The sequence below is a fragment of the Chlorocebus sabaeus genome, chromosome 25 (genome assembly GCF_047675955.1).
Source record: "Chlorocebus sabaeus isolate Y175 chromosome 25, mChlSab1.0.hap1, whole genome shotgun sequence".
Classification (NCBI taxonomy): Eukaryota; Metazoa; Chordata; class Mammalia; order Primates; family Cercopithecidae; genus Chlorocebus; species Chlorocebus sabaeus.
This window is the reverse complement of record NC_132928.1, coordinates 63,487,927-63,511,594: the sequence shown is the minus strand read 5'-3', so window position 1 is coordinate 63,511,594 and position 23,668 is coordinate 63,487,927. Positions and strand designations below refer to the sequence as shown.

Here is a 23,668-nt window from a genome sequence, read left to right as displayed (position 1 = left end):
CTCACTCCCCATATTAAACAGTAACATTGAGGCATTTCGCCCCCTCAACTTATGCAAACAAACAAGCAAAACCACACAAAATACAGGGATTATCTTTAAGGAAATTAAATGAACTGTATGGCAGACCAATAAAGGAAGTTCAATATCTGACTAATAGGAATCCTAAGAAAAGAAAGTAGAGCCATTTTGGCTTTCTGAGTAGCACCATGGTGGTTGGCAAGAACAAGTGTCTTACTAAAGGTGGCAAAAAGGGAGCCAAGAAGAAGGTGGTTGATCCATTTTCTAAGAAAGATTGCTATGATGTGAAAGCACCTGCTATGTTTAATATAAGAAATATTAGAAGGACACTAATCACCAGGACCCAAGGAACCAAAAGTATATCTGATGGCCTCAAGGGTCATATGTTTGAAGTGAGTCAAGCTGATTTGCAGAATGATGAAGTTGTATTTAGAAAATTCAAGATGATTACTGAAGATGTTCAGGGCAAAAACTGACTAACTTCCATAGCATGGATCTTACCCATGACAAAATGTGTTCCATGGTCAAAAAATGGCAGACAGTGATTGAAACTCATGTCGATGTCAAGACTAATGATGGCTACTTGTCTAATCTGTTCTGTGTTGGTTTTACTAAAAAATGCAATAATCAGATACGGAAGACCTCTTATATTCAGCACCAACAGGTCCGACAAATCCAGAAGAAGATTTGGAAATCATGACCTGAGAGGTGCAGACAAATAACTTGAAAGAAGTGATCAATAAATTTATTCAATAATTGAAGCATTCTAACTGGTGTGAGATGGTATCTCATTGTGGTTTTGATTTGCATTTCTCTGATGGTGAGTGATGATGAGCATTTTTTCATGTGTCTGTTGGCTGTATGAATATCTTCTTTTGAGAAGTGTCTGTTCATATCCTTTGCCCACTTTTTGATGGGGTTGTTTGTTTTTTTCTTGTAAATTTGTTTGAGTTCTTTGTAGGTTCTGGATATTAGTCCTTTGTCAGAGGAGTAGATTGCAAAAATTTTCTCCCATTCCGTAGGTTGCCAGTTCACTCTGATGGTAGTTTCTTCTGCTGTGCAGAAGGTCTTTAGTTTAATTAGATTCCATTTGTCAATTTTGGCTTTTAGTGCCATTGCTTTTGGTGTTTTAGACATGAAGTCCTTGCCCATGCCTATGTCCTGAATGGCAATCATTAAAAAGTCAGGAAACAATAGGTGCTGGAGAGGATGTGGAGAAATAGGAACACTTTTACACTGTTGGTGGGACTGTAAACTAGTTCAACCATTGTGGAAAACAGTGTGGCAATTCCTCAAGGATCTATAACAAGAAATACCATTTGACCCAGCCATCCCATTACTGGGTGTATACCCAAAGGATTATAAGTCATGCTGCTATAAAGACACATGCACATGTATGTTTATTGCAGCACTATTCACAATAGCAAAGACTTGTAATCAACCCAAATGTCCATCAGTGACAGACTGGATTAAGAAAATGTGGCACATATACACCATGGAATACTATGCAGTCATAAAAAGGGATGAGTTCATGTCCTTTGTAGGGACATGGATGCAGCTGGAAACCATCATTCTCAGCAAACTATCGCAAGAACAGAAAACCAAACACAGCATGTTCTCACTCATAGGTGGGAATTGAACAATGAGGTCACTTGGACACAGGAAGGGGAACATCACACATCGCGGCCTATTGTGAGGAGGGGGGAAGGATAGCATTAGGAGATATACCTAAAGTAAATGACTAGTTAATGGGTGCAGCACACCAACATGGCACATGTATACATATGTAACAAACCTGCATGTTGTGCACATGTACCCTAGAACTTAAAGTATAATAAAGAAATAAATAATTGAAGCAATAAATTGCTTCATCCAGACAGCATTGAAAAAGATGTAGAAAAGCCTTGCCAATCTACTTGTCCTCTCCATGGTGTCTTCGTTAGAAAAGTAAAAATGCTGAAGAAGCCTGAGTTTGAATTGAGAAGACTCATGGAGTTTCATGGTGAAGGTAGTAGTTCAGGAAAAGCTACTGGGGATGAGACAGTTGATAAAGTTGAAGGAGTTGATGGATATGAACCACCAGTCCAAGAATGTGTTTAAAGTTCAGACTTACAATAGTAGCAAATAAAAAGTCCTATTAGTGGAAAAAAAAAAAGAAAAAAAAGAAAGTAGAGAAAATACAGGAGAGAAAATTGCCAAAGAAATAATAGAAGCAAATTCTTAGAGCCCAAGAACAAAGTTTCCATATTGAAAGAGTCCACCACATTCCCAATGTAACAAATACAAATGACTCAAACCTTGATGTCTCATCATGAAATGTAACACTCAAGGATGAAATTCCTAAAGGCTTCCAAGAAGAAAACTAACAAAAATAGAATGTCCACAAAGAAACAATACACAAGCTAGTAGTGGACTTAGCAGTAGCAGCACTGGATGTTGGTAGACCATGTAGAAATGTCAACAAGTTTTTGAGGGAAAAAAAAAGTTAACCTAAAGTTCTACAACTAGACTAATAGTCAAATGTGAGGGTAGAATTATTTTTAGACTGGGAATAGAAAATTTTATCTCCCATGCACCTTTCTCAGGAAGTTGCTTGAGAATGTACTACATCTAAATGAAGAAGTAAACTAAGAGAAAGAAATGAGATCCAGGATATGGAGGATCCAACCCAGGAAAGTGACAAAATCCAGCGAGTAGTCCTGGAGACTGGCTCAGGATATTGGACTGGGACAGGTCTGTTAAAGGGAAGAGTTGCAAAGGTATAGTATGATTGAGAATTTTTTCTTTATTTTTAGCATCTTTTCCAATGCATTAGTGGTTTAGCTGGAACCCAGAAGTCAGTATCGACTTGTCAAGTTTTTTTTATTATTTAAACTGCATTCTAATTTATATTGTGATTTCTTTGTTATTTAGATGGTGTATTTCTTAATTTCTAAATTTACGGGGCTTCTAGTAATCTTTTTCTTACTGATTTCTGGTTTAATTGCATTGTGGTTAAAGACACTTGGTTTGATTTCTATCCTTTGGAATTTGTTGAGATTTGCTTTATGGCGTAGCATATGGTAAATTTTTGAAAAGTGTTCTGAGTGTGCTTGAAAAGAATGTGTAATTCGCAGTTGCTGGGTGCAGTGTTCTAAATATGTCAATTAGGATAGGTTTGTTACACATGTTATTCAAATTTTCTGTATCCTTACTGATTTTTGCCTGCTTGTTTTATCAATTTCTGAGGGACGTGTATTTAAATCTCCCACTGTTTTTATAGATTTGTTTATTTTCTTAGTAGTTCAGTCAGATTTTCCTTCATTTATTTTGAAACTACATTATTAAGCACATAAAAATTTTAAAGTGTTATGTCTTCTTGGTAAATTAAGCCTTTTATCATAATGAAGTATTCTCTTAATCTCTAGTAAAAGGCTTTTTGCCTTTAGCTCTATGATAGAACTTACCAGCCTTCTTCAAGGTAGCTTTTGTATGACAGATTTTTTCTATTATTATAATTTTTTTTACTGCCAGCCTCTCTGTTTCCAGTTCTACATGTATCTCTTGTGAAGAGCACATGGTTGTGTTTTGTTTTTATGTCCAGGTGGATAATCTTCGCTTTTAATTGGAGCATTGAGTCTGCATACATTTAATATAGCCATTGATTCATGTGAGTTTAAATCTCTCATCTTACTCTGTGCCTTTTAGATTGATTTTTCAAAAAGCATTTCCCTCTTCTATTAGCTTTGAAGTTACATACTTTTATTATTCTTTCATTGATTACCTAAGAGATGACAACTTTTACTTATCATGGTTCACCATCAGTTGGCACTTTTACCCTCTCCCCAGAAAATGCAAAGATCTAAGGTACTTAAACTCCATTTATCCCCTTCTGACTTATATGCCATTGTTGTCATGTATTTTAGCTTATGCAAATTTTAAACTCCAATGACATATTTATTATTGGTTTATATAGCCAACACTGCACACATATTTTCCTTTTTCATTTCTTTCCACATCTGTGTCATTTCATCTGGAATAATTTTTCTCCCACTTGAAACACTCACGTTAATGTTTTCTTTAAGGCAGATCTGGATGTGACAAACTCTTTTGGTTTTGTTTGTCTGAAAATGCTTTTATTCTAAATTCACTTTTGTTTGCTGCCTCCAGTGAGAATTTTCATTTGCTTCTTTCAGGCAACTGGGGGCCTGAGCAATCAGGGTCACCTTAATCCTATTTCAGTGGTTGAGTAGATTGGAAATTGAGCTGGTCACTGCAAAGGCTGGTACACCCTGGTTCATCCTCACAGCATTTCAAGGTTCCAAACAAAAACAGGAGGAGCTGATTAGGTTTTCCTCATAAATTTTGTCCCTCTACTACCTGAAGGCTTTCAAAAATTCTTGAATTAACAAATATACCTAAGGGAAAGATGTTGGTCTCACTTCTCTGTATTTCCAATCTTCTAGGTATTGGCTTGGTGATTTTTCACTATCCTGTTAGCTCTCCAATATTTTCAGATGACTTCTTCCCTTCTTTTCCCCTCAGCTCCTTTGTCCCTCTCTCTTTCTCCCCTCCCTCTTTTCCTTCTTTTCTTCTTTCCCTCCTTTCTTTATTCTCCCTTCCTTCCTTCCCTCTCTTTCCTCTTCTCTGTTACTCCCTCCTTTCTCCTTTCGTCCCTTCTTTCCTTTTTCATTCTTTCCCTCCCTCTTTTCCTCCTTTCTCTCTTCATTTTTGTGTGAGAAAAGTTTTGGTGCATAAAGGAGTGTTTTTCAAGTTAACTGAAACATTTTCTCACATGTAGAAAACCTAATTTTCCAGGAATGTTCTATAACTGAAGCAACCTAAAACACACAGATGTTTTTGTAGAGATCATTTCAATGTAATGAAGATTGCTTGAGCTCCAAATGTTTGTCAGCACTGTTTTAGGTACAATTGCTGCCTTGAGGAACTTATGGTCTTGGAAGGGTGACAAACCCATAGGAGATAAGTACATATAACAGAATGATTGTTGACAAGACATCTATTTTGTTGTATTGAATTATTCTCGATAGAGAAATATTCGTTCCTGAAACAGAGAAGTCCAGGCACTGAAAACCGTTTTACAACAGGAAGCAGAGTTTTATTATGCAGAATACAGCAAAGTCCTGATGCTCACATAATGCACATGATGAGACTTTCTAAATTTTCTTTCAGAGCATTCTCATTTATCTTTTCAGGATCCTCATCCTTCTTATGAGAAAAAAGAGAATAAATCTCTTATTTTAAAACTGATTTCATCTAAATAGTTTAAGACGGATCTTTTCAAAATGTAGAATCAGAGCCGTAGGATGACAGATGTGTACCTATCTGTGGGATCAAGCACTCGGTGTCTTTCCCCTAGTCAGAGGGCCTGATTCTGCCGGCCCAGCTTCAAGACCAAAGTTCAACCCAGATTAAGAGGTAGAAGAGCAAGTCCCAGCCCTGATATTTACTGAATCTATGACCTTGGGCAAGTCATCTGTGTGACACCCCCTCCCCCACTTGACAGGTAGGAGATATTCAATAAATGTTGAACCAAGCATCTTTGTCTCATTTTCTATACCTGAAAAATGTGAGTAGATGCTGTTGTGAGAATATAGTAAATGAGATAATGCAGGTGACAAGCCTTTGTAAATGGTAAAGGACAATACAGATTGGGGAGGATTGAATGGTACACATATCTGGTCATGTCAATGCTGAGTTGATTTTCTTATCCTCAAACTGGATATAAGATTCATGGTTAAAGTATGGCTGTTTTTTTTTTTTTTTTTTTTTTTTGTGGGAGGTGGTTAACCTCAGCGAGGTTCATGCTGTTTTTTGATGACAGGATATTGGAGGAAATAGGATACTCTTTAAAGTCAAATGAGAGGAGTGGAAAACAAATCATCTCCACTGGCAATGCTAGTGAGGTCTAATGAAAAACAAGGGCTGTCTTTTATCCAATGATCATATTTTCTTCCTGAGCCTAACCTAATTGTATTATTGAATGTTCTGGAGCCCTCCTCACTTATTAAACTATTATAATCCTTTACTTATGGGTTTCAAGATAACATTATGGTCTCCTCCCCCTAATGAAATGAAAGGTTTTAACTCAGTTAGCCCATCAACAGTCCCTGATGAAGCCTGACAAATCTCTTTTTGGACTACATAGGCTTGATAACAATAATGCCAGGGCACATTCTTTCTCTAAACTCACTTTCCTGAGCTAGATGAGTGATCAGAAAGCATTTATGATACCTTCAGAGTCAGAATGGAATTAGTACACCTATGGGTCCACCTTCTAGAGACCTGTACAGAATCTAACACTCTTGAAAAATTCCTTCCCTGGACTGAACTGCAAGACTCAGCCTTCTGAGTGGGTGGGTGTTAATGGTCTGATCTGAAGACAGGCAGGAGGGAGAACACGGAGCAGCCTCTTCTTGGAGTTCCCTGGGGAGACGTACACAGATGGCTGCTACACTATGCAGTTGGTGGGAATGAAAGTTCCTTTTGTGAAGGGAGGGTCCTGATTTTGGTCACTTACTAGAGTCCCTGGCAGAAGTAGTCATTAATCAGAGTCAGCTTCTTCATTTGGCTGGTAATGCTGATAGATTTTCAAATCTTGGGGCAGGAGAGGGCAAACTGGGGTGGCGGCACTTAAATGCACTAAGTGATGAGGTCACAGATGGATTTTGAGGGTGGACGTGGCAAAAGTGGGGGCTGGAGCAAGAAAACCCCAGCAGGCAGGTGTTGTTAAGGTGCTAGAGGGTGGCAGGAGGGATTGTTGAGTCTACCATCTGGGCTTCTCCTTCCAAAATTCACTCCCCTTCCACAGATGCCAATGCTTGTCAGAGGTTCATAGAACCAAAAAGAACCTGCACTCCAACTGTTGATGATACTGATGAAGTGACCTTCCTTTTCTGTTGAATGAATATGGCCATTTTTATTTAACAGAATATAAAAACTTATTAAGCACATTCTATCTTTCAGACATTCTGCTGAAGTTTTATACGTATTATTGTCTTTTATATTTATTCCAGTCCCTTTGAGTTAATTTACTGTTTCTGGATAAGGAAACTGAGGCTCAGAATGGTTGACTAACTTACCCTCTGTCACACATCTCATTTCCACTCAACACAATAAAAAGGCCCATTATTCATGTATTCAGTCCATGAATTCTCCTTGAGATGCTTACTATGTATAAGCCAGAAATTACTAGAAGCTCACCACCCTGTTTCTTTTGGACTTAGCCTCATTTCTTCGTAATTTGCTCAGCTAACCTAAAAGCTCCTGGACAAATCCTTAATAATATTATTTTGAAAAGCCTCCAGGGAAGAATGTTTTTTAGGTTTTCTTGGTAACTTAAGTTTCCCAGAACTTCTAGGGATTTCTTAAGGGCCAGCCTATGACCATTTTGCTACAATTGAAGCCAGCTCCTCATGATAAGTGGAGAACAGCGAGAGCAGGAGGGAAGTCTTTGAGAGCAACCTATCCTCGGAAGAAAGTAGATGTTGTTGGAAATGAGATGGAGCCACAGGGTCAAAGGATATTAGAGCCAACTGGAACCTCAACAGACAAAGACTCTAACTCCCCCACTTTCCAGGAAAGAAAATGAGCTGGGGGAGAATGAACCACTCCCCTTCCCCAAATCGCTGAGCTATGCCATGGCAGAGTTGGAACCAGTGTTTGGGGCTGCTTATTTCTAGAGAGGCAGAACACGTGGGAGAAATAGCTAGAGCTTTGAAGGCAGGCAGGTCAGGATTCAAATCCTTATTCTGCATTTCCTAGCTGTGGAATTGGGCAGGCTTTTCAATTGTATATATTTTGTGCATTGGTTTATTCATCTGTGAAGTGGGCCTGGTAAATGAGACAATGTACGTGAGTCCCTGCGGCACAGTAGGGACTCAATTAATATTTCTTTCTCTACCCAGGACCCAGTCTTTTTATCGACTGTATTCATTAATGTACAAATCACACCAAAATGTAGTGACTTGAAACAACAATGATTTATTTTCTCTAACAATTGTTGTTGGTCAGGAATTTGGGAGGGGCTTGGTTGGGTGGTTCTGGCGTGAGAGTCTCTCATGAGGTTGCAGTCAGATGTCAGCTGTGGCTTGACTGAGGAGGGAACATTCAACATTAAGGTATTGCACTCCTTAATGGTAAATTGGTTCTGGCTGTTGGCAATGGGGCAGCGGGGTGGAGGGAGGTGTCTCAGCTCTTGTCCCATGGGCCTCTCTATAGGACTGCCTGAATAACCTCCCAACATGGTGTCTGAATTCCCCTGGAGTGAGTAATCCAAGAGTCCAAGGTGAAATCTGCGATGCCATTTGTGATTTATCCTTGAAATTCACGTACTTCTGCTATATTCTATTGGCCACACAAGGCCAATTCTGATTCACAGGGTAAAGGGACCACACAGAGCACAAATACTGGGAGAGGAGGATCACTAGGGGCCAGCTGGCATACTACCCCACAAATGAGGGCCTATTCCTCAGCTCAATTGTGTGAGGGTGTTATGTCCCCACTTGACTTCTGGTGTCTTGAGTGTTGTTGATGTTTTCAAAAGTCACCCATAGATCCTCAAGGAAAACAGGGGCTGTACCCTCCTGAGCATGTTCTGGAGATCTGGGAACACTGCTTATAATTAGCCAAGCAATAATTCCCACCACTGAGCTGACTCCAAGGCTCATCTGCTTGCTTCTCTTGAGGTTTTTAAATAGACAGGGATGTGTTAGTGACACAGTACATTATCTGTCTGTTACCATTTTGGCAGGCAACGTAGAAACGTGACTTTTTAAAGGAAGAGTTAATCAGTGTTAAAGCAGCTCCTACAGCACAGGCATGCAGCAGTGCTACAGACTGCCTAGGAAGGCTGGGGCTGCAGAACACCAGGGCCCGAACATCGTACCTTTTGAGTGTCCCCTAGGTATGACCTGGAAGCAGAGCTGGATGAGACATTGCTGGAGCTTCTGGTGCCCTGGCTCAGCTGGGCTCATTACTACTGACATCTTCCCACTTCCTCTTCACTTGGAAAGCATTGAATCTGCTCCCAAATTCAGCATCACTCCCAAGGAGGAAGCCTGTGAAGTGCGATTCTTGCTTATTTGCTGATGACTTTCAAATCTGTATGTCTACTCTGCCCCCCACCAAATCTATCTCTTGAGCTCTAAACTACTCACTGCTCATTTTCATTTGGATGTCCCACAAGCATGTTGAAAGCTGAACTCATAATTTTCTTCTCACCCAAATTTCCAAATCCTCCTGTGTTTTCTACCTCAGTAAATGGCACCACCATTCTTTCCATTGCCTAAGCCAGAAACCTAAATGGTACGACATGATGATTAAGAGGGAAGGATAAGAAGATTGGAGCTTTTGTGCCTGTCCTGAATCTCAGCTCTGCCGTTTATAAACTGGTGGTCTTTGGAAATTTGCTTTACTTTATGTCTCAGTTTCTTCTTTTGTAGAAATGGAGATAATAATAGAAATAATCAAAGAAAATGGTTAGGAGAATTAAAAAAGGAAGGTGCTTGGCATATAGCATGAACTCAAAAAGTGCTCTACAAATCGTTAGGCTCTTTGGATTCTATCTCCTAAATATTTCCTGAATTCACTCACTTCCTTATATTTGCCATCCCAAGCCTGAGGCACCATCACTGCTCAGCTGTACAATTGCTTCTTGATAAGAAGAATCTCTGCAGCTAGATAACTCGAAAGTACAGACATGGGGGATGTTACATCCTGCTTAGCTCCCACATCCTCTTATTCTTAGGATTTGAAACAAATTCTTTACACGGCCCAAAGGGCTCTGCAGGCTTTGACCCTGCTTCCTCTCCAGCCTCACACCCTTTCCTTTTATTGACCTTTCATTTCCTCTGATGGAGAACGCTGGCTCTTACCTTCAGGCCTCACACTAGCTCTTTCCTCTTCAAAGAATAATTCCCCATGTTAAGCTCCTTCTCAGCATTCACTGTAGATCTTCTTGTTGAGAAAGAAAGGGAGAGGCAGGTATAGATGAATCAGATAAAGATGTTTATCTCTTCCTTTCACACTACTGCTAGGCCTTCTTAGTTGATTTTTGACTGTTAGGTTTCTAAGTTGTCTGAATGGCTGTGGATGGAGGATTCCTTAGGTCCGATCTTGGGTTTTTCTGTGACACCTCTGATCCTGCTCCCTCTGCCTGGCTTCCATTCCTTTTCATCCTTTAATCTCAGCTAAACATCGCCTTTTGGGAAACAGGTTCAGATCTACTGGACTTGGCCAGGCTCTTCTCATCTCCTACTTCAGTCTTGCTGGTTATTCTCTGCTCACCTCCTTTCAGTCTTGTTGGTTGTTCTCTGGTCACCTCGGCCTTCAGTCTTGCTGGTTATTCTTTCCTCACCTCCACCTTCAGTCTTGTTGATTATTCTTTCCTCCCATCCTCCCTCAGTCTTGATGGTTATTCTCGCCTCACCTCTTCTCTCAGTCTTGCTGGTTATCCTCTCCTCACCTCCTCCCTCAGTCTTGCTGGTTATCCTCTCCTCACCTCCTCCCTCAGTCTTGCTATTTATTCTCTCCTTATCTCCTCCCTCAGTCTTGCTGACTAATCTCCACTCACCTCCTCCCTCAGTCTTGCTGTTTGTTCTCTACTCATCTTCAATCTCCTTCAATCAATAAGGCTTTGCTGAAATGACTTGGTCATCTACAGCCCAGGCTTACCTCTATGTACTCTGTGACTATATAGTGACTGGTGCTTAACAAACATGTGTTGAATTAATACATGAATGGGTTGCTACAACTTTTCAAGTCTACATGCTATGAATATCCAAAGGGCTATCAATGCTGCCTCTTTGCTAATATTTTACTCTTATTTCAGAAGTGGGTATATAAATCAAATTCTTAGCCTGAGTGTGTTTGACAATTCCCTGGAAAAAAAAAAAAAAGACATCCAGAATTCCCATTTTCACCCAGCAAATATTTTTTGAGCATTTCATATGTACCATCTTCAGTAGAAGATGTAAAGTTGAATATGACATAGTCCCAGGCTTCCCATTGTCACAGGGTTTTCAGTAAAGAATTAAATGAGGTATTGAGCAAACATTTGTTGAATGAATGAATAAATGAATAAATGATGAATAAAAGTATTTAATTTTAAAAAAGCAAAACATTTTAACTTTATAATTGTTTAAAGACAACTGAATGTGTGTTGCTACTGTGCAGTTGGAAACCTATATTCAGATTCATTCATTCATTTATTCATTCATTCAAATTATAGTTATTGAGCATCTGTTATATTTTGAGTACATGAATATCTACTGGTTTCTGGATTTGAGCCATTAACCCCACCCAAACTGGAAAAATATTATGGGCCCTTCAAGACCAAATGAAATGTCAACACAAAAGAGCTATTTGCAATGCAAATGTGAAGTCACCAGTCTTTGTAATAAACAGGCTGAGGAAAAAAAAACCCTGCAAGCTTCTTGGGAGATGAGGCTTAGTAGTTTTGATGAATTACAAAAGCTGTGAAAATCTGGGAACTCCTAATTTGTTTATCTTCATATCTAAGGTCAACAGCATCAATCTGTACTTGGGTAGGCCTGCCAGATCATTGGGCCTATTTGTAAACCAACCAGTTTCTGCCTGTAGGTCAGTGATTCTTAGCCTTTTATTAGGACACACTCCCTTTGGAGGATCTGCTGAAAGCAATGAATCCTCTCCCAGGAAAATGTAGGCTCTCATTGCCTCAAGAGCTGGAAATCTCCATTTGTGTTACTTCTAATCACAGCCCTTCTCTCTGCAGGAACCTGGTACAATTTCCTCAAGGGGCTGAGCTAGAAGTTAATTTGAGAGACTCCATTCACACTGACTCCATCTTACCATAGGTTCTTTCCTCAGTGGTGTTAAGAGACCTTGCAGTATGCATTTCCTCCAGTTCTTTGGTGGGGGAGGACTGTCTTAGAATGATGTGGTTAGATGTCAGCCCACCCTATATGGTCATTGTCTTAATCAAATCAACCAAACCCTAGCTGTCCTACCCTTCATCCTAGACAGGTACTGTGGATGTGCCAGGAATAGCTCAGAGGCACACAGGCATGTCATTGTTTATTAAAAACCCTGATTGCTCTGTGCCCGATTTTTATCTGAGCCCTCCTGATGTCTTCTGTCCCTGAAATCCCTAGGAATTTTCCGGCCTGACTCAAAATGCATGGTAGCTTCGGTGACACGCTGTTCCTGGCAGACACTCTGACACCTCACTCCAGGTGGGAGGACCTCAGGCCAGGGCTGGCAAAGAGCCACTACCAGCTGGAGCTGCCAGGGTCAAGGCCTGTGAACATGCCCACCCGGACTCTGCCAGCCCTAGGCTTTCACAATTCACCATTTTAGCTTCCCAGGGTTTGACAAAAACCCAGCTTTTACACTGCAAGCGTTGCATGAAACTGCCTGTTTGAAATATATTAGCAGCTGCTGTCATATCCAGCTGGCAGGGTGCCAGAGAAGGAAATTAAACTGCACTTCCCCAGCCTTCCCCACCTCCTGTTAACCAATCGATTCTCTTCAGTGTGCGCCTGAGAGTGCTAAGTCTTGCCACTTGCCAGGACTGTGGTGCTTGGAGTTCTTGGTGAATTCAGATGCCCATTGAGCCTCTGCCAACTCACTGATGGGCCCAGAGAAGTCTAACATTATCCCATGGAGAAGGATCCTAGCCTGCCCAGTGTTGAACCCTGAAGTGAGTGGGGCCTATGGAGTGACAAAAAGGGATGTGGTTGCCAACATCCCAATTGGACTTTTCAACGACAGGGAGGAAATAATTTATAAAAGTCAGAGAAGTGATATGTAATATATGCCAACGGCTTAAGGAATCAGCATGTGAGTAAAAAATTATGGTTCTATCTATTTTATAACAATAAAACTAAAATCTTTCATTGAGAGAAAAATGACAAGTGTATTAAGTGTCTTCTTATGGAGACTCCTACCACTACGATGCCCAAGGAATCTGTCCCTCTTTTCCCAACCATTTTACCCAGGTCTCCTGGAGGCCACAGAGGCATGGAAGACCCCTCCTGGCCACTGGGGAGTTTACAATCTATCAGGGGAGACAGCAGCCATGCATATTATGCCTGCAACACAGAATGTGATAAACACTTGCTTAAGAGAAGAAGTATCTACACTGAACATGGGGGCACCGCTCACACCCATCCATTCATCCAGAAGACTTTTACTGAGCTCTTATTATGTTCCCAGAATGATTATTATATTTGGGATTCAAAAATGAAAACAAAAATGTAGTCTTTACCCTCAAGGAGTTTATAGTTAGTATGGAAACATGGAAAGAATACAACTTTTGTGGAGAAAGACTTGGGTTCAAGTCCAAGCTATGCCTTTTAGCAGCTGAATAACCTTGGGCAAGTCACTTTTTTATTCTCTGTCTCCATTTCCTCATTAACAAAATGGAGGAGTATGAGAAAAACCTCAAAGGGATGGTGAGGATGAAATGAGATTAGGCATGTGTGAAGTTTTGTAAGAAAGTGGTAAAGCACTGGATAAATGGGAGTTATCTTGGCCCTCCAGTGGGTTGAGAGCTGGGCAGGCTGATGGAGGGCTCCTGGCTTGGACATCTCTCTCTGTAAGACCTGATTACTTCCTCTGCTAGGATTTGGGGATCCTGCAATCCCAGGGCTGCAGAGAGGGAGCCTGGGGCACACCACCCATTTCTCTGCCTGCTGAACAGGACTTTGGGGGACAGGACCTCCTATCTATAGAGTCAACCTAAGTCTCCTTGTTAAAACATCTAGAACCCTGGGAAGGTCCTACCAAGATGTGGTGTAAAATCTGCTGAGAATCTGGCCCCTTATTTGTTTATTATTTATAACTTTTATTCTGGAAAATTTCAAACATATACAAAGGTAGAGAAAATAGTGTAATGAACTCCTATGTACCCATCCTGTAATGCCAACAATTATCAACACATATGAAAAATTGTTTCATCCATAACCCCACTACTCATCCTATATCTTGGATTATTTTAAAAGAAAGCATTTTAGAAAACATAATTACATAAGAGTATTATTGCACCTAAAATTAAAAAATTCTTTATACTATCAAATATTTTGTCAGTTTATTTTTCCCTGATTGTCTTATAAATGGTTTTATGAGGTGTATATATATATATATATATGTGTATATATATATATATAGAGAGAGAGAGAGAGAGAGAGAGAGAGAGAGAAAGAGAGACGGAGTCTTGCTCTGTTGCCCCAGGCTGGAGTGCAGTGGTGCAATCTCGGCTCACTGCAAGCTCGGCCTCCTGGGTTCACGCCATTCTCCTGTCTCAGCCTCCCAAGTAGCTGGGGCTACAGGTGCGTGCCACCACGTCTGGCTAATTTTTTGTATTATTTTTAGTAGACACGGGGTTTCACCGTGTTATCCAGGATGGTCTCAATCTCCTGACATCGTGATCCACCCGCCTTGGCCTCCCAAAGTGCTGGGATTACAGGCGTGAGCCACTGTGCCCGGCCTTCATGAGGTGTATTTTAAAAAATCAGAACATGAATAAGGTCCACACAATGTATTTTGTTGCTATTTTGGCATGTGTGTATGCTGATGGAATGACCTGGTAGGGAGGAGAAAGCTGTAGATACAGGAAAGTGAGAGGATAACTCAGGATTAAAGTGCTCTCGCGTATGCAGGGGCCAGAGCACAAGTTGGAGAAGCTGACTTTAGAGAGGAGTGGAGATACTTTTCCAGCTAAACAAAGGAGGAGGCAGGGTATGCAGCTTTAGAGACAGGCAGATGGGAAGGTGGGGCAATTCTTACCTGATGGCTTTTATTTTCTCAATAAAGTATGATGAGAATAAGAGAATTGATTTGACCTGACAAGAATGAGAGGACTACTCAGAACCATCTTCATTTGATAAATAAAGAAAGTAAGGGCCAGAGAAGAGATCTGCCCAAGGTTCTAGAGCTCGTTAAGGACAGGCTGAAGAGTAGAACCTAGGTCTCCTGTTCCCATAGCTGCATTCTTTTTACTAACCCGGTTTTTTTTTTTTTTTTTAAAAGATGCAGTCTCACTCTGTTACACAGGCTGGAGTGCAATGGTTCCATCTTAGCTCACTGCAACCTCTGCCTCCTGGCTTCAAGTGATTCTCCTGCCTCAGACTCCCAAGTACGTGGGATTACAGCTGTGTGCTACCACACCCAGCTAATTTTTGTATTTTCAGTAGAGACAGGGTTTCATCATGATGGCCAGGTGGTCTTGAACTCCTGACCTTAGGTGATTCACCCTGATTGTTAATAAATAGGAAAGCACATGGTTCTCTGGCCTTCCTCTAGTGATGGATGGCTAGGCTGTAGTGGGCCAACGGGGGGGGCGTATCCCTGAAGATTGTCATTTATATTCCCAGGAATGGCTTGGGTGAGTCTAGACACTGAATAGCATAAATGCAAGAGCTTGGTCAAGGATGGGGCTTGGAATTACAGAATTTCAGACTTAAAGAGAAATCTGAGATCCATGCTCGCTGTTAGAATGTCCCCTTCAATCCTCTTAAAGGAAAATAGCATCCTTCGATCCTCTGTAAAGGAAAATAAAAAATCTCAGGACCCCCAAAACTCTTTATGCAAAAGGGAAGGCTAAGCCTGGAGACTGAGTCATGCAACAGCCTCCTCCAAATGAAGAGCTATTACTAGCATTATGCATTAGCAGGCAACTCCCGAGACCCATGCTCCTGGCCAGAATGTTCCTTGCAACATGCTCCAATCCTCCAATGAGTGGTCGTCCAGCTACTGTTTGAGCATGCACAGTGCCCGGGCACTCACCACCTCTCAAACGGTGTACCCTACTGTGAGACATCTCTAATGGCAAAAAAACATCAGGCTAATGTTGTATTGAAATTTGCTTCCCTGTAATTTCTACCCACAGAGCCTAATTCTGCCTCTGAAGCTACACAGCGAGACTCATTTCTCTTCCTCCTGACAGCCCTCCAGTGACTCGAAGCTGCCTCTCAGGTCCTCCTGCTGAGATGTGACACAGCTTCTGAGCCTTGAGAGAGAGGCTGTTCCCAGGACAGAGGGTTCTCAGTTTTTGCTACTTGTTCTGTGGATTCCAGGAATCACTCTGCTGTCTGTTCCATTTTCTATTTCTTAAAAGTGCTTTCTCATTTCATTTCAGTACCTTGGGACCCAATCAAAGCTCCCTACTACATCCTGCTTCTCTTCCAAGTATCTTGCCTGTTTTCCCTCATGTGCCCCAGGCACACCCCAGGGCCTGCTTGGAAGAGACATGCTTCTTCCTTCTATGTTAGAGCCCCACAAGGAGCCCCAGAGTGCCAGTCAGGAGGTTCCTCCTCCCCTGACTTGTGACAATCAGGAGTCCTTGGCTTGGGAAATGCTCCTCAACGCAGCAGACACAGAAGTGCAACCTTGACTGGAATCCTTACACTTACCCTTTGCAATTCAAATCTTCACTACACGTCAAGGTTTAACCTCTGGCCCTCTGCATCTGAGAAGCCTTCCCAACTACTCTAATCTATGTTAACTTCCTCTTTGTTTTGGCAATCTTAATCTTAACACTAGAGGTATATGAGGAGAGAGAGGGTGCCGCAGGGCCTCTGTTCCTGTGAGGAGGAATATTTTATCACAGATAATAAGAGTTGTAAAAATGGTGAAAAGAAAAAGCAGACCTCCCTTGAGTCACCTCATTGTTTCTAAATCCTCAGTGCAACTGCACCCCCTTATCGTGTGCACTGGGAGGGATGGCCAGTGCACCCACCTGCTCAGCAGGCTATGGCTTCACAGTGACTCACAGCTTGCCATGTGGTTTCTGCAACTGTTTCATGTGCCTTAGTTTTCTTCCCCAAGTGAGGGATAAGTCACTGATGGCTGGGATGAGTCTTATAGTTTCTACATGATCTTTCTGAGCCGGGCCCAATCCTGGGTTTGCAATCGCCGCTTAACAGAGAATTGCCTGATTTCGTGAGTTAATAATTAGAGTGGTCCTCCTTTCCCAGCAATTCCACAGCAGTGCTTTTCCCTTGAAGTCATCCGTCCTGATCGGCTTTGAGGAGGAAGAGGGATCGGAGTGTGTGTGTGTGTATAGTGAAGGAAGTGGGTAATGTGTGCGGCACCTGCACACCCGCTGCTTCTGACTTTGGGAAGAGACAGAAATGGGCTGTTATCTGGCAGGCTGGGTCTGCACCTGCCCAGAATTCCACAATCTAATAAGGGCAGGAATTTGATTTTGTTCTTCTTTTCTCATCCTTTCCCCTTCTCACCCCAACCTTCCTTTCCTAATTACTTTGATGGGATTTCAAAGACCAGAGCATCCCCTGCCTGACCTCAGCAGTCCCTTTGATTTCATTTTGATTTTGCTTTGACGGGGCTTTTAACCCGTTGTAATTATTTTCCCAAAATGCCTGCAGTCCCCAGTGCACACAAGCTAATTATCTGCAGAGCATATACGGAGTGATCTGTCAGCTGCTGATGGATCCGGCACTCTACAGGCCCTTGTCTATTGGTTGGGTACCAGGGGCTCTGGCTGAACAGCTTTGCATCACTCATTCAGGGTTTTGGTCTGTGGGAGGTTTGGTAAGGGCCCCATCCCTTACTAAGGCTGGTTGTCTATGAGTAACACCCAATAATCAAGAGTAAGCTCTTCTTGGATATTCATTCCAACCACATGGTGGTTAGTCTGCTTCCTGGGAATGAGGCCATGATGGGAAATAATTTAATTCAATTATTTACTCAATTCATTCCTTCATCTATTCAACATCTTTTGACCCCCTACTATGTGCTGGGCATTATGCCAGATGCTATGTGTCTGACATAAAAATGAACGACAAACTCTCTGCCCTCAGGAACCTTATTCTGGTCGAGGAAATGACAAGCACACAAGAAAAGTATGTATAATATCAGGGAGGCAGAGAGAGAATGCTATAGGAGTTCATAGATAGGAGGGGAAATTTACTTTTAAATAGTGGATCAGGAAAGTCTTCTTGAGACAGGACATGTTTAAGCTGGGCCTCAAGAATGGGTTTAATCTGGCCACAGGGAGGCAGGGGCAGAAAAAGCCCTTTGCACACATGAGTCTGAGGACTCTCCTGAAGGCCAATCAGTGGATCTGGCTTCTTCAAGGCCAGCTGCAGGGTCTATCCAGAAAACCTTGCCAACTTCCTGTCTGCCACCCAAGTCCTCACTCCCTCCCTACTGGAGCAATGCTCTTCCAAAAGCTGATGCTCAAGGTCAAGGTCATGGTGTGTCATAGGCCTGTGGTTCCACATTCTTCTCTTTTCTAGCCCAGCTCACAAAAACTGAGGAAGTGCCTCGTTTCCAAATCCCACCTGCTTGCTTCCCACCATGCCCTCCACAGGGACTGGATGGGTTGCTCTGACATTTCAGGGATGCTGCCACCACAGACTGAGGTCCTGCAGCACACCGCCACCCATACCCCACCCCTGCTCCTGGGCTCAGCCCTGACCAGTGCTACTTCTCAACTTTGTTCCTTTGCTTAGCCTCTCACTCCTTTCGACAGCTGACTCCTTATATCCTTCAACACTCAGCTCCAGTGTTGCTCTTCTTTGGGATCCTTCACCTCAACCCAGGCTGGTTTACGTGGCCCTCTTAGGGTTCCCATAGACACCATCATTGCCCAGAGCTGCAACATGCTCAGATGATCGGCTTGTGCTGGTCCCTCTATACTGTCAGGTTTCTAAGGGCAGGAACTCTGTGTGTTTGCATTCCTGGTGGATACACAGTAAGTGCTTAATCGGTGTATGTTGGATGAAGAAATGCAGGTAAGACCCTCTAAAGCAGGTGCCTCTATAACATATGCACAAAATTCTGGGATTAGGGATTGAAAAGAAGGACTTTGCAAATTGTTCTTCAAGTTTTCATGATATTCAACAGATGTCACTGCTCTGGCCATATTCTGGCAGGCCAGAGGGCCCTGGGAACAAGCACAAAAGTGAGAAAGGCTTCCTGGATGTGATGAGAGGCAGTGGTGAATAGTGGCCTATAGGCCTGGGGGCTGGGAGACCTGCGTTCTCATTGAACACATCCCTTACCCAGATGTATGGACCTGGGTCTCAAGAGTCTTCAGGAGGGTGATAAACTAGTTCAACTGTTCTCAAAGTGCAGTCTCCATATCTCAAAGTGCAGTCTCCAGACCAGCAGCATCAGCATTGACTCAGAACTTGTTGGAAATGCAAATTCTCAGACCCCACCCTAGACCTTCTGGATCAGAAACTCTACAGGTGGGGCCTGGCAATCTGTGTTTTAACAAGTTGTCTAGGTAATGCTAATACACAAACACATTAAAGTCTGAAAACCACAGGACTAGCTCAGTGCTCCTGAAACTGCAATGTGTATAAGAATTATTCAGAGAACCTATTTAAATGTGGATCCTTGGACCCCACCAGAAATTTTAGTTTGGAAAGTCAGATGGAAGCCCAGGAATCTGTACTTTGAACCGATTTGCCCTGGGGGATTCAGAAGCAGGTCTACAGATGGTATTTTCATCAGTGATGTAGGAGATGACCTCTAGGTCCCTATGAGCCCTGTCACAGTGATGGTCTCTGGTACTGATTGGCCAGGAGCTGTAGGTACAATGAGCAGCAGAAAGGCAGGCCTGGGGGCCGATGCTCAACCTGCCTTCCAATTGCTTGGGAGAGGCCCTCGGTCATAACAATGGGGACTGTGTGCCATGGGACAGGGCTACCTGAAATGAGGCAGTCTTTCCCAAAAATAGCAGAGTGGTACCAAAGGGAAGGGTGTAGGACTTCCGCCCCTTTAAACACCCTTGTAATTTACATTTAAAAATAGAAAAAGCTCATGAATAATTTGTGAGTCATGAGCAAGCCCCTTCAAAATACAGTCATGAATAAAATATCCTGCTTCGCCTCCTCTAATGGCACCGGCCTTTGATGTTTTATTGATGGATTCCTTGCCCTGAGTGCTATAAGGCTCCTGGATTTATTCAAGGTACTGGGGCCATCCCACCTGGAAGGTCCGTGGGCTTGCCCTTGCTGGCTTTCTGGCTTGCTTACACATAAATACGCCACCTTGTTTCAGGCAATTCAAAGGAGTGGCCTCAGATCCCTTTGGAACAGAAAGCATAATTACAGGGATGTGGGAACCCCCGACCTGGGCCCACCGAGAGGGTTGGAACCAAGTCACTAGAAGCCTTTGTTTAAAGCCAGGTGATTTTCTAGAGCAGCTGCAAGTGTATCTCCCATTTTACTGCTTCTTGAGAGGCTAGGAATGGAAAGCAGATATTAAAAAGCTGTAAATAATAATCTCCTGTAGCCTTTGGCAGAACAATGCCCCAGAGACACAGGCCCCATCTAAACAGAGGCTTCTGCCTGCCCTAAGAGGCTTTTGTGTGAAACAAAGGCAGAAACTCCATGAAAGAGCTATTAAAGAGAGTCCCTAATGAAGGAGGGTGTAGAGGGAGGTGTGGCTCTGTATCCACCTAGGGAGTCTGTAGACCCAGGCTGCTGCCAGAGCCCATTTATAGGCAAAGCCTGAAGGCTGGGGTAAATGTGGTCTGCACTGGTGTAGGAAAGAGTGTGGGGGAGGAGGAGGGGACAACCTCATGTGTTTCTTTATTAAAAACACATAAAAATGAACCTTATAAAATGAAAAATTTCCATGAATAAAAAAGGATAGTGAGAATGAAAGACTCAAAGGCACTGGATGTACGTGTCTTGACTGAGAGGTGATCCTACCTTCCCAGAAGATGACCTTGATGCACTGGGAATTCACCTGAGACAACAAGGGGCTTAGGTGCCTTGGGTTTGCCCTGGGACTCTGAGTGATTATTAGAGGGTTGGATAGTTTTGGAGTGGGGACCCTACAAATGCCTACGACTTAGGTTCTTGGGTCATGTCTTGAGTTTGTTAAGCAAGGAAGCTGTAAGAATCAAGGAAGTAGGGGGTGGAGAGAGAGAAAAGAGAGAAAGAGAGACAAAGAGAAAGCAAGTGCACAAAGCCAGCATTCTGGGAACCCTACAATGGGAGTTGTAACTGGTGGAGACAGCCCTTCACAAGCTTGGCCACGTCAGTGTTGATAACTCTGGTCATCACTGTGGTTCTGAAGGGGACAACACCAAATCTAGTGGTGATGAGAAGAGCCAAGGGACTCCAGGAGCATTGGCAGAAGCCACTGAAGGCAATCTGGCTGGGGCGTGAGATTGCCTGGACCTCAAGAGGACTTGGTGGTGAAAAGGAGACTGTGTTGGTCAAAAGCTCCCTTGGACCTGCTGAGAAGAGAGGAGGTCTGGAGGTCTTGCATTACTGGGATTCACCTGGTGGGACCTAGAGCCAGTGCTTTTTCTGCTACCATTTATGTGGCAGGGGGAGGGTTAGCCACAGCCCTCAGTTGTTTATGGGAAGGCTTGTCTAGCCTGGTGAATTGAGGGTCAGGCAGGGTGTACAGTCCCTGGAGACATAAGGGCATCTTTGCTCTCTCAGGTTAAGCTTTTTGCCCACTGGGCATTCAGGAATAAGCAGGGGGCACCCTCCATTTAGCACCTTAATCCCCATCCCCTGGGGCCACCATCAAGTCAAATGCCCTTGTTATCTGCAGGTTTGTAGGCACTGTTCCTGGGCCAGGCTTCCTGAATGGGTGTCGCTTCAAGGTAAGAAGACACCTTAGCACCAGAAGGCATTGAATAGCAGTTGCATTGCTTCATAATTTGATCCAGGGTCTTTCAAAGGTCCCTGGAAGGGAAGAGGGGTTCTGGAGAGGAGGTTGGGGGACCAAGAGATGAGGACTGTTTTACACCTGTTTCTCACTTTAGCATCTGAATTCTGTAAACACACCTGGAATCTTTGGTCCTTCTAGGGTTCTTTAAAAGTCATCAGGGCCCTCAGTCTACAGCCATACCTTCCTGAATGCTCCTGATCTCAGAAGCTAAGCAGTCAGGTGTGGTTAGTACACAGATGGGAGGTGACCTGGGAATACCTAGTGTTTTAGACTGAAAAAATTAAAGAAGTCATTAGAATCTAGGTGGTCAAAGAAAGACAAAGGGTAAGTATTAGAACAAGCCTAGCTTAAGGTAAAACTGTAAAGGTGTCAAAGACTTTTTTACTCCTCTGTTCTTCTTTTTTCTTTTTTTGAGACAAGGTCTTGCTTTGTCACCCAGGCTAGAGTGTAGTGGCATGATCTTGGCTCACTGTAGCCTTGATCTTCTGGGCTCATGCCATCCCCCCACCTCAGCCCCTCAAGTAGCTGGGACTACAGGCATGCACCACCATGCCTGGCTAAATTATTATTATTATTGTATTTTTTGTAGAGATGGTGTTTTCCCATTTTGCCCAGCCTTGTCTCAAACTCCTGAGCTCAAGTGATCCACCCGCCTTGGCCTCCCAAAGTGCTAGGATTACAGGCGTGAGCCACCGTGCCCAGCCCCCTCCATTCTTCTTTAGAACCTGCTTTGCCCATTTTCCTGGCCATCAGAGCTTCTGGGTACCCCAGTTCCTGAAGTTGCTCACAAATCTGCAAACCTCACATGCAGTGCCCAGAACTCTCACCAACCCTCCTTCTCCATCAAAACTGATATGTCCCTTTGCCTCCTGATCTTCATCTCTGTTAGAGAGAATCCAGTAAATAGTTCTAGTGAACAAGTTATTGATTGAGTCACACCTATAGCCCCTGCTTATTGCCTGTGCTTCGTGCTCTGTGACACCAGTTCCCTGACTTCTCTGGCAGTGAGGGGTTCACCTGATCTAAGGGCAGCCACCATTGGCTACCCTACCATCACTGACATGCATCAGCCAATCAAACAGGCTTCTCGCAGAAAATCAAAAGGGAAATACAGAGAGCAGGTGGCAATCAGGAGTGGGAGCTGAAGCAGAAAGGTCATGAGGGGACCTAAGGAGAAGGATCAGAGAGGCCACGTGGTCAATGGACAGATTGAAACTAAAGGAGCAGACACACTAGGCAGGAGACAGAACAGAGTACACCCTTGAAAAGAAGAGAGAGGCCATAAAAGATAAATATTAAGTGTCCCATGAAAGAGGTAAAGTAGGCAGTTCCCAGAGCTTCTGCACAGCAAAAGAAATAACCAGCTGAACAGACAACCTACAGAATGAGAGGAAATATTTGCAAATGATACATTTGACATGGGACTAATATCCATAATCTATAAGGAATTCAAACAACTCAACAAGAAAAAGCAAATAATCCCATTAAAAAGTGGGCAAAGGACACAGTCATTTTTTCAAACGAAAACATACAAATGGCTAGCAAGCATAAGAAAAAATGCTCAATATCATCAATCATCAGAGAAATGCAAATTAAAACCATAACGTTACCATCTCACACCAGTCAGAATGGCCATTGTGAAAAAGTCAAAAAAATAACAGATAATGGCAAAGATGTGGAGAAAAAGAAACTCACACACTGTTGGTGGGAATGTAAATTAATACAACCTCTATGGAAAACAGTATGGAGATTTCTCAAAGAACTAAAAATAGAACTACCATTTGATCCAGCAATCCCACTATGGAGTATCTATCCAAAGTAAAACATCCCATGATATCAAAAAGATACCTGCACTCATATGTTTATTGCAGCACTGTTCACAAAAGCAAAGACATGGAATCAACCTAAGTGTCTGTCAATGAATGACTGAATAAAGGGAGTGTGATTATATATACCATGGAATACTACTTGGCCACAAAAAAGAATGAAATCATGTATT

The 23,668-nt window shown here is 42.7% G+C and overlaps 1 pseudogene; it reads left to right on the top strand.

Moving 5' to 3' along the window:
• Positions 1-206: 206 nt before the first annotated feature.
• On the top strand, positions 207-2,388 carry LOC103230674 (small ribosomal subunit protein eS1-like; annotated as a pseudogene).
• The last annotated feature ends 21,280 nt before the right edge of the window (positions 2,389-23,668 follow it).